The 15,830-nt window shown below is 43.5% G+C and overlaps 1 protein-coding gene across 2 annotated transcripts in view; it reads right to left on the bottom strand.

Moving 5' to 3' along the window:
- Nucleotides 1–239, bottom strand: part of LOC132391830 (solute carrier family 23 member 2-like) — a 111,431-nt gene extending 111,192 nt beyond the window's left edge. Inside the window, exon 1 of one of the 2 annotated variants that reach the window (XM_059965513.1) lies at nt 90–239. The gene's annotated coding sequence lies outside the window, so the exon portion shown is untranslated. The remainder of the gene's footprint in view (nt 1–89) is intronic. The other variant, XM_059965498.1, reaches the window with a different exon arrangement.
- Nucleotides 240–15,830: the final 15,591 nt, after the last annotated feature.

The following is a 15,830-nucleotide window of genomic DNA, read 5'->3' as shown; positions in this document are numbered from 1 at the left end:
CTTCCAGGATAGCACTCCAAATACTCTACAAGGATCTCTGCATGAACCCACAAAGAGGAAATCCTGTCAAATGTGCAATGGTGTCTTACCCGAGGAAGTTTCCAAGGTGATCTGCATTTCCAGTTAAGTCCACGTTCAACCACACTGAAGAAAGAAGTATTTTGGGATTGAAATTTTAAAAAAATTTCATTTAGACATACAGCAGACTTACAGACCCTTCTGGCTTCTGGCCCAACAAGCCTGCCCCTCCCCAATTACACCACGTGATCAATTAACCTACAAGTCCATATATGTCTTTGGAATGTGGGAGGAGCACTCAGACGAAACGCAAGAAGTGTACAGACTTCTGGCACAAAAAAGTTTAAAAGGGCTTGTAGCTCACAACGGTGCTCGGAGAAAAGGAGCCAAAAGCAGGTACAGCTTTATCAGACAAAATCGCCAGATCAGAAGTTTGAGATTCTCGACACAAATGTTTCATCCTACTTGGCTATTCAATAAGATTATATCTGATCTGAGTTTCAAGTTTCAAAGCAAATTTATTATCAAAGTACATACATCATTACATACAACCATGAGATTCATTTTCTTGTGGACATACTCAACAAGTACATAATAGAATAATAATCATAATGGAATTATGAAAGACCACACTAAGCTGGGCACTCAACCAATGTGCAAAAGACAACAAACTGTACAACTACAAATACATACACAAAGGAGAACGTGAGATAAGGAGTCCTTGAAAATGAGTCCATTGGCTGTGGGAACAGTTCAATGTTGAGGCAATTGAAGTTGCGTTAAGTCATCCCTTTTGGTTCAAAGACCCTGACGGTTGAGGGGCAGTACCTGTTCCTGAACCTAGTTGTTGCGAGTCCTGAGGCTCCTCTTTCTTCTTCTTCCTGATACAGCAGCGAGAAGAGAGCATGTCCTGGGTGCTGGGGAACTCTGATAATGGATACTGCTTTCCTGCAACAACATTTTATGTAGATGTGCTCAATGGTGGGGAGGGCTTTGTCTATGATGGACTGGGCTGTATCCATTACTGTTTGTAGAATTTTTCCATTCAAGGGCATTCGTGTTTCCATGCCAGGCTGTGATGCTGCCAGTCAATATACTCCCCACCACACATCTATAGAAGTCTGTTTTAGATGTCATGCTGAATCTTTGCAAACTCCTAAGGAAGGAGAGGTGCTACCATGCTTTCTTCATAATTGCACTTAAGTCCTGGTCCAATAATAAACTTTAAAGTTGCTGACCCTCTCCACCTCAAAGTTTATAAAAGAGTATATAATTATACAACTTTGGGATTTGTTTGCTTGCAGCCACAAAGCAAGAAATCGGAAAGAATCCAATTTAACACCCAATGCACAGAGAAAGGGGGGAAAACACAAATCGTGCCAACAGTAGAAGTAAGCAACAACATTCTGAACCAAAATGAGTTCTTGGATCCGAACCACGGAGCAACCCGGAGTAGGCCCAAAGCCTCAGTATCAGTCCTTCATATTAGTGGGCATGGAGCACAGCAGCCGGAGGCTGTCATCATAGCCTCAGTGCCACAGAGAGAGGAGTGAACATGGTGGGAGAGCAGGTGAAATCGGCTTTCGCCTCCATTCCCAACACTCTGTCTTTCCAGTCTATCTGGGCTGGCGTTCCAACCAGCACCTCGTACCTGACACTAGATCCCAGGCACTGCTGCAGAGAAAGGCTCCAGGCCTAGACGACGCCACCCAGTGACTCGGTCTGGGGACCCAGATTTCACTGCCAGCCCAAGGCCGCTCTCGATTCCTCCAAATTGGCTTGGTGCCCAGAGTGACCCAACCTTGCACCCGGGCCAGTTGTACGGACATCGGTACTCCTCTGCCTTGGAGGTGTCACAGTCATAAGTGTAAAGCGATTAGAGCAGAGGGGTGAAGCACACGGCCTTCACCCTGCGTGTGTTGATGGAGATTGTGGAGGAGATATAAACAAATAGCAATAAAAGAAAGCATGAAATAACAAGATAAAGAGTCCCATAACCAATGGTCTCACCTTAAATACTCTTTATCTTATTATTTCATGCTCATTATCTATTTATATCTGCATTTGCACAGTTTGTTGTCCATTGATCCTGTTTACAGTTATTGTTCTAGACCGTACATATATCTGTTAGGTCTGCCTGCAGAAAAAGAATCCCAGGGTTGTATGTGGTGACATGCATGTACTCTGATAATAAACTTTACTTTGAACTTTTGAACTTTGATTAGAGCAGGGGGCTAAGCACACAGCCTCATGGTTCACCTGTGTTGATGGAGATTGTGGAGGAGATGTTGTTGCCAGTCCAAACTGACTGGGGTCTGAGAGTGAGAAAATCAAGGATCCAAGGAGGTAGTGAAGCCAAAGTCTTGAACTTTATTGATTAGTATTGAAGGGATGATGGTATTGAATGCTGAGCTGTACTCAATAAGGAGAATCCTGACATATGCATCTTTGCTGTCCAGATGTTCCAGGGTTCAGTGAAGGATCCTCAACTCCGTTTTCCTTCTTTATCCTCTTGAAATATTGACTCACTTGTAGAACAAAAATCCATCTAATTCAGTCCTGAATGTAATTAATACAGCACGAATAATTCATCGGGTTATGGTTTCAAAGGATTGAAGGCAGTATATTTGAATGCAAGCAGTATACAGAATAAGGTAGAGGATCTTGTTGCAGAGTTAGAAATTGGCAGATATGATGTTGTAGGCATCACTGAGTCATGTTGAAAGCAGACCAAGTGGAGAGCTTGATATCCAAGAGAGTACATTGCGTCGAATGGACAAGAGGAAGGGAGAAGGTGTTAGTAAAAAATGAAATCAAATCCTTAGAAAGTGGTGACATAGGATCAGAAGATATGGAATCCTTGTGAGTAGATTTATGAAACAGCAAGGGCGAAAAAGACCCTGATGGGAATTATTTATAGGCCTCTGTTACAAGAATCACCCTTGTGATAATGAACAGGGAGACACAGAATTTGTAATTACTGACAAGTGCCTTTATTGTCTTAGCAGAAGAACTGGTGAACTTACACAGCTGATACCTGTGTGCACACCTACTAATTTTTCCTGGCCTTCCATGAACATCAAAGAACAGAAGATATAACAACAATTAAAAAGGAGCTTCTGATGCTGGCCACGTTCCTTGCAGTCCTGTTTTGAGTCGCCAAGTGTCTGTGGGGCACCTCCCATCCACAATAGTTGTTCTCCTACAGATTTACCACTGTCAGCACACTTGAAGCGTCTGCTTTTATATTAATTTATGAGCAAATTGAATATCACATTCCAATGTGACCTGTCTGACCTTTAAAACCTTTTCATTGGTTCTACTCCAGGCCAGCATCCATTTATTGCAAGTGAAAAGTGGTAATTTATGGCTCTTTGTTCTCAATCAGTCACCGGGTTGAATCACGCAGACCTGACAAAGGCCAGCATTCACAAACATGCACGTTATAAACAACCAAAGAACACCCCACAAATAACTTTCTAATTGGAAATGATCCCTAGTTCACTGGGGCGTACCTACGGTAAATAGCGTCTATGGCAAGCACTGAAATTGCGCTCTTGTCCAAACATCTGACACTCACCTTTCAGATAACTTTACCGTAATATCAGCTCAAAAATACAACTCAAGCTCATTAATCTTTTAATTAACAAATTATGGCACTACATGAAGATTATAACTGCACCTTCCTTGCTTCCACTGATGCAAATCGGTCTACGATGTGATCAAAGTCAGGTTTTTCAGTTTCTTCTCTTTCTACACTCAGCAGAGCAAGATCACAGAGTCTGTCTTGACACCTCATGACACTCCCGTACCGGGCACCATGCACACGGACACGCATGAGGGGTTACTGATGCCTAACGGGCTGGCACCTCAAGTCAGGCCAGAGCCAGCACAACCACCGTCACCGGTGCTATGTAGATCGCAGCGACGGACTCGACCGCCTGATAGACTTGACCTGTTAATATACTTGTCAGGAACTTCGCCCCATGGGGACTCTCTTTTAAAAAAAAGAGGTGAATGTGGTAAACCATGTATACCTGTCTGGACACGCCCCTCTGCTGACTGCTCCTGTGGCTCCTCCCACAGACCCCTGTATAAAGGTGATTGGGGCACCACTCCTCCCACAGTCTTCAACATGGTCATGCCCGTTTTCGCTGTTAATAAAAGCCTATTGTTCACTTCCAGACTCCTAGAGTTATTGATGGTGCATCAGGCGCTCAAATACGAAAGTATTAGTTTTAACTTGCTGAATGATCTCTCACAGCTGGTGATAGAAACTGTGGTGGTTAGCAATGCGAAGATTGGGGAAGACGCTCTCATCTCCATACTGAACAATAAATTCAAGATGCTCTTCAGGTTCTCATATTTTCATGTTGACCCACCTTGATAGCAACATTCCGCAATCCAACATTTCTTCATATAGATGGTGTCCATCAACATCAGAGCTGTACAATTCGCCCAAATTTTCGCACTTCTTCTTTAGGTTGTTACGGTTGGCGCCGTAACACAATCTCTCGACATCAAGAAGGAACCCAAATTTGGCTTCATTGTCATGCAAAAGAGCAAACCTTTCATCCATTTTTCTGCGAAGATGGTCGAGTGTTCCCTTCATGACTCCATTTCGTCCTTAGCTGTTAACCCGGCGTCTCTCAAGTTCTCATCAGCCATTTGTTTCTTTCATCTCTGACATCTTTCAAATTCAATATTCCATTCTTGACAGAGACCGACTCCTTCTTTGAGTGACTCACTGACCAACACTTCTCTTTCATCATAAAAATGATCTTAGAGGGCTTTCAAATCCAGGGCAGCATCGTGGAAGTTCATGCTAGGATCCTGCAGCCTCTTTTGAATATGGTCAATGCAAATGAGTACTTTGTTCCAAAATCCTAGCAAAACCAGAAAATCATAACTCAACATGCGGTTGTACAGCTGCCTTGTTTCACTGGTCTCGTTTTCATTGTCTATCATATCCTGGAGAACTTGAAGTATCTCCCGAAGGTACTTGTTGACGGGCTTCACTGCTTCTGTCCTTGCACTCCACCTGGTTTCAGACTCCGACTTAACAACCACAGACATGGCGCTTTGAGAGTTTTTCCCAGTGCTGTGCTGAATGAGAGAAAAACATGTAGAGAGCTTTGATGGTTCCAAAAACTGTGACCATCATTGTATCCTGCTTGGCTGCATGTACACCCACCAAGTTGAGTGAATGAGTGTCGCAATTCACAAGCACTTCCAGGTTGTTTTTCGGTTGTTTTTCTCACTTATTCTTTCATGAACACCACTTCTGTGTCCAGCCAACACAGCAGTGTTGTCATAGCACTGTGACCGACAATCTTGTAGCTTCATTTCATCCTTCTCTAGTTGTTTCAAGATGTCTTCAACCAATCTGTCAGCATCCTTCTGGTTTATCTGGATAAAACCAAGGAAGGGCTGTCTGACACAGACTGTTTTCCTCTCAAAATCAACTTCCACTTACCTCACTACTTCTGACATCTGCTCACGGTTTGCCTGATCAGGAGTCAAGTCAAACATGAGACCACAGTACTGGGCTTTATGAATACTTCTCAGTAAACTCTGGCAAACAGTGGATGCCATCATGTGGATGAATTCGTTCTGGACACCCGGTGAAAGATAAGACATGGATCCAGGATGACTTTCCAAATGGGTGAGGTGTTCTTTTATGACAGAGTTAAAGATGGCCAGTAGTTTCAGTAAGCCAAGGAAATTTCCCAATTGGAGTCACTGTCTAGCTGAAGTGACTCCCTGTGTCCTCGCAAAGCCAGGTTCTGAGTCGCAAGGAATTTTATGTAGTGAAGGATTCTCATCAAGATATCACGCCACTTCTGCTTTTCTTTCTCAATCTGTGTCTGAAATCTGTGACCACGTCAATAGCTCTTCTGTTTCCAGCTAAATTTCTTTCCACTGTGTGAAGCATTCCCAATGATTCTTGGCATTTTCATGAACGCTAATCCTTTCAGTTGCTTTCCACTAGTTGAATCCACTTTCCTGATCCAATGAGGATTGATGATCTGACCAGGAATAGAGAAGACAACGGATACATAATGCAAATTTTTTAGAAGGGGAATAGACCAGCCATGAGCAAGTCACTTCCTCACCACATCCAATTCCCAATTTCCTCTTGAACCAAGTTTTGTTCATTGAGTGGTTATTTGTTGGTAGGAAAGGCCCCTCGCTGTTCTGGAAATACGTCGAACCCAGCTTTATTATTTCTGTTCTCAATGAGGCAGGCAGAATTGCTTTTCCAGTATCCTTGTTGAACTTCAGAAGTCCAGTGTCGTGTTGTTCAAACACTTCTGGTATGACAGTTCGAGGCTCTCTGAAACCATCCAGTTCACTAGTTTCAGTGTCATCAGGTTCAATCTCGTCAGGAAAAATTTCATCAATAAATTCAACATCACCACCACCATCATCATATTCCCCTCCTGTCATGTCCACGTTCTCTGTGGCAGCCTCACTCTTAATCTCATCATACTCAGATTTATCTGACTTGACTTCCTCCTCAGCTTGTGATGCATTTGTACTTGATCCACCTGTGGATTCTAACAAACTTGTAGCAGGTGCAGGCGACTCCATGGAACGTGTCAAACTACTTGTTCCGGGCTTTTCCAAGAAGGACATGAAGAACTTGCTCGACTTCTTGGCTTCCTCCACCTCCATCTTCCGTCCTTCAGCTCCACTTTCCTTCTTCTTTGTGAAGAGACGTTTCATGGTCTTCTTACACAACGCTCTGAAATAAGGCCGTCCTGGTGCTTCTCACCCATGATAATCAAAGACAGATCACACATCTGACGAAAATTCTTTTTTTACTATCCGAGGATGGCTTGTCTGACTTTAACAGAAACTGTTCAGTGGCGCCTCCCCCCCCCCTTCAAGTGGTGCCCCCCGGCACGTGAGATACCTGCCATACTTTAGATATGCCACTGCTAGTTCAGCAGGTTAGCCGAGGCATCATTATGTGTCAACTCTATGTTACGTACCCCATAACTGGGTCACTTACCAGCAAAGATAGAGAGGTCTGTTGAAGTCTGACGGTACTATTTTAAACAGTATTTATTGATAAAAATACATGAAAATAATATCAATGCAAACATACAGATAATATACGTCATCAATACTAAATCTAAAAGCACAGGTATAATAATAATCAATAAGAAATAGCTCTATCGTTGTCTAGGGGATCATGTATTGTCCGATGGAAATATAAAAGTCATTTTAGTTCATTCAAGCTGTAGGCTGCATCCTTTTTTTGGTTGGAGAGAAAGATGGAGGTTTAACTTGCCCATTCCTTTTATGATATCAATCCTTCGAGAGCCGTTGGGGGACTGGTTTCCCCTTTGTGGTTAGCCAAAGCCGTGCTTCCGTGGCAAGACCCAACAATTCCGAGGCAAATGGAAAAGGACGCACGTGGGCTGTTTCCACCGGCTTTCGCTATTACGCTGTTACAGGAGTTCTAGCGTTTCTTCTGGTGCGTCTGAGGGGCTGTTCCCCAGACCCTCTTTTATCCTGACTCACAGGGTCTCAGATGTCAATCAGGTTGGGCTGATGCAATCCCTCCACCAACCCCCCACCCCCTCGGTTCATTGCCTGGGGGCTTTGATGCATCGTACAGGATTCAATACACAATTCCGTCTCCAAGAGACAATAGCCGGTATCAATGGTTCCGCCTTTCGGAGGCCAGGACACGTTCCAAACTCTTTGTGGATTCTGCATGTCTTTCTCTCATTTCCTGGGTCTCCTGAACTGACTTAATAGTGATCTTGTGATTCTCAAAAAGGAGGGGGCTACCTTGTACCCTTCGGCCCCTCAGAGTTGTGGCACATTCGTAACATCTAAAACACATATCAAGCCAGGCAACGATCACACAAAATGGAGGACAATCTCTTCTTAAAATGGCAGCCTCCATCTCCTCCCTCATAGGAAGAACAAAGCCAACTGGTCCGTCTGCTTCCACTGTACTCGATTCATTCAAATTGACTGATTTACAGACTGCAGTTCTTTCTGGCCAGCATCTGCAAACAGTGGCCAGGATGCGGGGGACAAATGACAGCAGGAAATAGAAGCGACATGTAAAAAGGGAAATGTTCTGAAAAGCAACAGGAAGAGAAAAGATGAAATATGGTAAACTAGCCAATAGTATAAAAGAGGATAACAAAAGCTAAAGTAAAGGATTGTGATAAGACAAACTGCCCTTGGAAAAGGCAGGACAACTTGTCAATACGATTTTAATAAGAAGGATATTTGATGTGATTGCATCCTGTAATGACCTAAGGCGCCATACCACGACAACCAGATTACTGTGGTATTTCAACATAGAAAGTGAGTCATCCTTGGATTGATAGGCTGAATCATGCCACATGGAATATTATCAAGCACGGTGCAGTTTTACCCTCGGTGCCCAAGGTCCTTGTACAGAATGAGTTCTTGCTGTCGGTTGAATGGACCGATAAAATATTGAGGGATTTAGCTGAGGCAGAGATAGCAACAATTATCCCCACCATCCTCAACCCTCCCAGTTGAGATCATTGCTGTGGAAACTTGCACTGTATCATGCACAAAGTTAAGATTATGATTAGCATTATTCATCACACATACATTGAAACATACCGTGAAATGTGTCGCTTGCATCAATGACCAACACAGTCCGAGGATGTGCCTGGACAGCTTTCGAGTGTTGCCACGATTCCGGTGCCAACAATTGCTACTAACACATGCTACTAACCCTAATTGTTACCCTCCCAACCCCATGATAGTTGTTACTATTGTTATTATTAGACGTGAAATACAGGGGGATGCAATTCATCCCAGAGCTGGATCAGCAGTAGGTCCACAGGAAAATGATTGCCCCCAGTCTGTAAGATTCCACAGGCTAAACGATCCCTCAGTGCAGCATTAAGCCGGTCACTGAACTGACAAAGCTTAATTTCTTCAGTTCAGCCAGGCAAGCTAAAACTGTTGTCCCTTTCCTTTGATTCCACTTATGAAACCTAAAGCATTCTGCAATCAACAATGGTTTTGGTTCTAAATGTTCCTGCATTACGTTCACGATATCAGCAATGGTAATTTCAGCTAGTTTGGATGGAGCAGTTACAAGTTGTAATCAAACTGTATTCTTTTCCACCTCTTACACTCGGCAAAACTGGCACTCGTTTTTCTTTGGCTGTTTCCTTTGTTTCAAAATACTGCTCAATTAATTCCGTATACACGATCAAGTTATCTGTTGTGCAATCAAACACATCTATCTTTCTGATGTAGCCAGCCATTTCTGCTATTTTTCTTAGAAGTTATTATCACCCAATGTTTATGTTCCCATGAATTTTCTACATGCTCCATCTTTTCCTTTAAACTCAGAAACCTCTCTCTCTCTCTCTTTGCAAAGAAAAAACATGCTGTGCTTCAACGGGTAGGTAGTCATCTCGGGTTTGTTTTAAAACCTACTCAATGCCATTGTTGGTTTGTAACTCCAAAACTAATTTAAGCTTTGGGAGCCCAGACCATATTTACTTATTTATTGTGATACAGCATGGAATAGGCTCCCCTGCTCCTTCGAGACATGTCATCCAGCAATCCACCGATTTAAACTTGAGACAATTTTCAATGACCAATTAAACTACCAACTGGTACGTCTTTGGACTCTGGGAGGTAATTGGAGTACGTAGAGGCAGCCCACATGGTCACAGGGAAAACGTACAAATTCCTTACAGGCAGCAGCAGGAATTGAACCTGGGTCACCTCTACTGTAAAGTGTTGTGCTAACCACTACACTACTGTATCACTTATAGCTACCACTGGGCAGGAGGTACAGAAGTCTTAAGTCACACACTGCAAGTTCAAGAACAACTACTTCTCTTCAACCATTTAGTGCTTCAATCACAACAACCCCAATCTCTGCAATCTAGCAACATTATGATCGTTCATCACTTTTTGTGTGTTTGAATTGTTTCTAGTAATAGTTGTGCATAATTTATGTTTTTCTTGTTAATGCTGCCTGTATGCTTTGTGCCTGCAACGCTACTGCAAGTATTTTTTCATTGTATTTGTGCACAGTGTACTTATTCATATGGTCATAATCTGCCCTTTGACTTCGATCCACATTCTTAAGGAGAAATAAACTAAAAGGTAAATTCTGTTACAGTGACAGTGCTTTATCTTTTGTTTTGTCAACATTTATTGTCTAAAAACTGGGAATTCAAACCTGGATAATAAAGTTAGCATCTGCTGCCATCGTGTGGCCAGAAAAAATATTGCCTAAAATGCAGCCTCTTCCCTCCCACACTCTCCCCAATTATACAGTTAAAGTAAAAACTGGTCACCTCAACATTGTTTTTAAATCAGAACGGGGGAAAGTCTAGTCTCCAGCTAACTTCTTGCTGAAAATTCCAAACTACTTTAAAAGCCTTAGAGCACTAAAGGCAATTGTGAGTTTTAGGTCCGAGAATGACTGATTTTTAATTATTTTGTTTATTTCGAGATACAGCACAGAACAGCCCCTTCCAGTCCAATGAGATGCTCTGCCCAGCAACACACCTATTTAACACTAGCCTAATCACAAGTCAATTTACAATGATCACTGAACCCACTAACCGGTAGGTTGTCGGAATGAGGAAGGAAGCCAAAGCACCCTGAAGGAGCACACGCACTCACGGGAAGGATGTACAAACTCCTTACTGACGGTGCCAGAATTGAACTCTGTTCTGCCCTGAGCTGGAATAGCATCACACTAACCACTAAACAACCCTGGCATCCAATGTTGTAGGATTTTGATATCCAATATGGTAAGACAAAGGTCCTGTTCTATGTTCAAAACTATTAGATGTATCTAGTGGGTCAAGGCTGTTTTAATTATTTAAAATATTTACAGTAAATTCTTTACTGTAAATATTATGCATAATTGATGTTTTCCTTTTTGAATGTTGCATATATGACGCCATGTGCCCGACTTGATGCTGTGATGACCAACCTATTCTGACGTGAACCCCAGTTCCAGATTCCTTAGACAAGAGAAAGTCTCCTGTATACAGCCTGTCAAGTTTTCTAAGAGCTTTGCACTGTTCACTAAGGCCAGCTTGCATTATTTCAAACACTAGAGAAGTCCGTTTAATCTCTCCTCAGGCAGAAAGCCTAACATTCCTGGAACTTGTCCAATGAATCTTCATTGTTCTCTCTGTCTCTCTAGCAAGCATGACCTTTTTTTTTCCCCATCCAGATAAACAGACTCAACCCAAAATATCAACAGTCCATTCTTCCCCCTACTCACAGATGCTGCCTGACTTGCTGAGGTCCTCCAGCAGCAGTTTTCTTCTGCTCTGGACTCCAACATTTTCAGTCTCTTGTGCCTTAATAACCTTGCTTTAGCAAAGAGACCAAAAATGATGCCCAGGTAGTATCACTGATGATGTGTCCCAGTGCATCCTAGGATGTATCTCAGAATCAATGCAATTTCTTTGTTACTATAATCAAACCTTGCAATAAAGCCCAATATACAATCTGCCTTCCTTTTAAATACCTGCTGCTACTGCATGCCTGCTTTTAATGACACAAACTCAGATCACTTGAACGTCAACATGTCTCAGCCTGACGCCATTCAAAAACTCTGCTCTTCTATCTTGTACACCAAAGTGAATAACCTTACGTTATTTTCCCATCACTTGCAGCTGTCATGTCCTCACCCAATCATTTACTTTGTCTACATCCCCTCGAAGCCTATTTACATTTTCCTCTCTACTCATCTTGTGCTGTACTTGTCATGAGAACAATAAAATAGGGTGTCATACTACAGAACAACACCCAATGTTAATTAACACTGCAACGGTCACTAGAATCAACTATATTTAGGAGGTATAAATGTAAATTTTGTAAATAAGTTAGTATTATCTAAATTATTATAAATGATTATCTGTATTATTCAAACTAATTATGGACCAGGAAATAAAGGTAATAATTTGTTACTAAACTGAAAGAAAGCTCTATCTCTCATGCTTTACAATGCAGTATGTCCTTAGGGTTCTCCAGATGACCACAACTCTTGTTGTAGGGTTTGGAGGCTTGCATGCCTCAATTACTCGGAGAGCTATGTTGGCTGGAGCCAGGGCCTTATGCCTTAGCTTTTGGTAGTGTCACCCACGGGGTTAGATGCCAGGCTGAGAGTGGTCCACCAGTCATCCAGGTCCAGGGGTTCAGTTCAGGTCTAATAACCCTGACTGGTAGAACAAAATTGTTATGGAAACAGCAATGAAGATTTCTGAATATGATAGTAGTCTCCACCCGGGTCTTGCATGACTGACAGTAGTGAAAACCAAGAAGATGCTACTGACATGATGTCGGAAACCCTGAACACCGCCAGAGATGGAGGACTTCCATTGCTGCCCTAAACACCATAATGGACTATTAAGCATGTCTTTTAGGATTAGGATGACTGCACAACAAAAACTGACAATTCCGATGTTCCATTTTGGTAAACAGTTTGAGATTATTGGGGATCATCTTGAATGTTGTCTCCGTAATGAGAAATATTCTTCCCCCAAAAGGTTAGTCCTGCTGTTGGTTCTGAATATTACCATTCTAATTTAGTTCCCAGTTTTTCCACGTTAGACCGGAAACTAAGTCAAAAATTTGCTGAAGAAACAGTGAAACATTATTCTATTATTTGGGATTAAGGATGGAAGTCTGTGTGGAACTTGTGTTGGAAAAAGTCAATTGTGTTAAGTGATAAACAGTGAAACATAAAATGGAACAGAATGCAGAGTTGTACTCCAGGGAAAGTGCAAGGCAGGTGGACAAATAAAGTACATGAACCACAAAAGAAAGGTTGAACGACCAAGAGTTCACCTTTTTCATACAAGTCCAATCAAGAATTTTCTAGCAGCTGGACAGAAGCCATCATTCAACCTGTTGATATGTGTTAAGTTTTTTTTTAATCTTCTGTCCAATGGAAAGAGGTAGAGAGAATGACCAGGGTGGGAGGGAAAGAGGTAGAGAGAATGACCAGGGTGGGAGGGAACCTTGATAATACTGGCAGCTCTCCTGACGCTGTGAGGTACGACAATGCTGAGTCAATGGATGGGAGGCTGATACTTTTGATCACCTGGGCTGCATTCACAACAGTAGAGTAGTGCGATTACAGCTCAGGGCATTCTGGAGTTCAGTGTTCAATTCTGGTGCCGTTCTGTAAGGAGCACCTGTACATCCTCCCTGTGGAATGCGTGGGAGATCCAGTTTCCACCCGCAATTCAAAGACCTGCTGGGTAGGTTAATTGGTCATTGTAAATTGTCTCACAATTACGTTAGGGTTAATCAGGATTGCAGCCCACTCTGCACTAATTAAACTTTGCCATATTTTCTGTTCCCTGGCAGAATAGTAGCCATGCCAAGCTGCTGCCATAACCGGATGCACCACAGAAATAAGATGCTTTGTATGGTACGTATGTAAAGTTGACGATGGTCGATGGGGATATGCCGAATTTCCTTCTGAGTGAGCCTTCTTTGAAATTCCTTGCTATGTTTACCCCTGGAAACATGATACCCTCAACCTTCTCTTCCTCAGCACTACCGACACAGATAACAGCATGAAATTTCAGCCCGTCAGTTCATTCCCCCGTACACATGGGGATAAGGTAGCACAAGCTCCTTGGATACTTTTCTACATTTCGAGAAATGCACTAGAATTCAACTGGGCAGATAAGCAAGACATCCCCTTCTCCGACAGCGGAGGTTTGAAGTAGGCTTGCATGGAAAAGCTTTCTCACTTAAGATGGTGGAGGCAGTCTCACAACAGTTAAACATGGTAAATTAAAGTACCGAAGGCCATGGTCTGTATGAGCTGAAGGTCCTGTGATGCGTGACTCAAATCCTATGAGAGTTCATGGCTATCAGATTATGTCTTCTGACTTGAAATGTTAAATGTTCCTCCCCCCCCCCCCCCCCCCACTGAGGCAGCATCATAATTTAGTGGTTAGCCAACACTTCACAGTACCAGCAACCCAGGCTCATTTCCCACCACTGCCTGTAAGGACCTTGCACGTTCTCCGTGACCACGTGGGTTTCCTTCTTAAACTGATGCCTCCTCGTGTTAGCCTTTTCAGTCCTGGGGGGGGGACCTCTGGCCATCGACATGATCAAAGGGTTACTGGGGCAGTACAGCTCAAAGGGAGCTGTTGTATCTCTGAATTATAGTTTTGTTGATGGAATAGAGGAACTAGCTTCACCTCCTTGGAACATAGGTGGTTGCAAGAGGATCTGGAAGTTATCGGAAATCATGAAGGCACAAACACCAGGAAATCTACAGATGCTGGAAATTCAAGCAACATACACAAAATGGTGGTGGAACGCAGCAGGCCAGGCAGCATTTACTGGAAGAACCACGGTCGACGTTTCAGGCCGAGACCCTTCGTCAGGAGGGTGTAATCATGAAGGGTGTTACCTGTTAGAGATTGTTCCCATTGGCAAGTGAACCAGAGGGCACAAAGACAACTGCTCACTACACTGCAACATTTACTCCGCACCCCCCAGACCGATGCTCTGTCCTGCTCAGGCTTCAGCTCTGTGGGCTTTGCTACAGTTTGCCCTGCAGTGAAGAGTTGAGGCTGAGCCTAAAGGCTCAGCCATTTTCGTCCTGAATGCCGTTGCTAGCTTTTACTGTTTGCACAATTTGTGCCCCCACCCCCCGCATAAGTGGGTCTTTTTAAAAAATTGGGGCTGCCTGTAAGCAGACGAATCTCCAAGGCTGTATAATTTGTACATTCTTTGAACTTTGGTTAGCTGGAAATAATGTGCTGTCTTTAAAAAGCAGCATAGAACTACAGAAACTAAACATGCCCTTTGGTCCACCTAGTTCCATTGACCCACAACTGGACCATAGCCCTCCATACCCTGCTCCCATCTAGGTCTCTACTTCCTCATTCTTTCTTCTGATGGCAGCTCATTCCACACTTGCAATAGGGTCTCGGCCTGAAACGTCAACAGCACTTCTCCCTACGGATGCTGGCTGGCCTGCTGCGCTCCGCCAGCATTTTGTGTGTGTTGCTTGCAACCCCCTCAGTTTCACCTTGCACCCTCTAGTCTAATCCAACCTCAGCGAAGAAAGCCTGCTTGCATTCACTCTAGCTATACCTCTCATACGGCTGGGGCAAGCCATGAAGGCAAATGCAGACAAAATGAACCTGTTAGGTACGTGGAAGGAATAAAACTTCAGGGCTACAGGAGAGGGCATTAAGACAGCTCTTACACCTGAGCACAGGCTGAATGTCCGTTTTCTACTTTATTACCTATAATGGGGTCCAGGGAGGGGCAGCACCTCTGGTAAAGGGGGTTGTTGTGACCATTCCAGGGCAGCCGACTCACCTTTGGACCCCACCAGACTGTCAGCTCTCACCTGCGGCCCCAAGTACCTCTTCGCACACGGGAGGCCACACCCTGGTACACTAGGCCTCGTATCCCCCCGGAGACAGAGACATGCCTGTCCTAGCACGTTAAGTCAGCTCCAGCAGATTGGGCAGGTGAGGTCTACACTGAAACCCAATGGCAAGGAATGCAGCATTGTAACGCTCATGAACACAAAACAGCCACCCACTGCAGCCAAGTGGACCTGGAGTTCTTACATCAAGTGTGGAACAGCCCCAGGGAAACGGCTTTCTCACTTTTCCATTCCCCAAGTTGGGTGCAAGATCAGTTACTCAGACACGAAACAGATTTTCAGCATTGTTAGCCAGACCAGGAACCAAACCCAATCATCCAACGCGCTCAGAAACTCGAGCTTTCCCCTTTGTTTGGCTCATCCCAACTCAAGAAGCAAGCAG

This window comes from Hypanus sabinus, chromosome 1 (assembly GCF_030144855.1).
Source record: "Hypanus sabinus isolate sHypSab1 chromosome 1, sHypSab1.hap1, whole genome shotgun sequence".
Classification (NCBI taxonomy): Eukaryota; Metazoa; Chordata; class Chondrichthyes; order Myliobatiformes; family Dasyatidae; genus Hypanus; species Hypanus sabinus.
The sequence above is the reverse complement of the archived record's forward strand: the minus strand, read 5'-3'. Positions and strand labels throughout refer to the sequence as shown.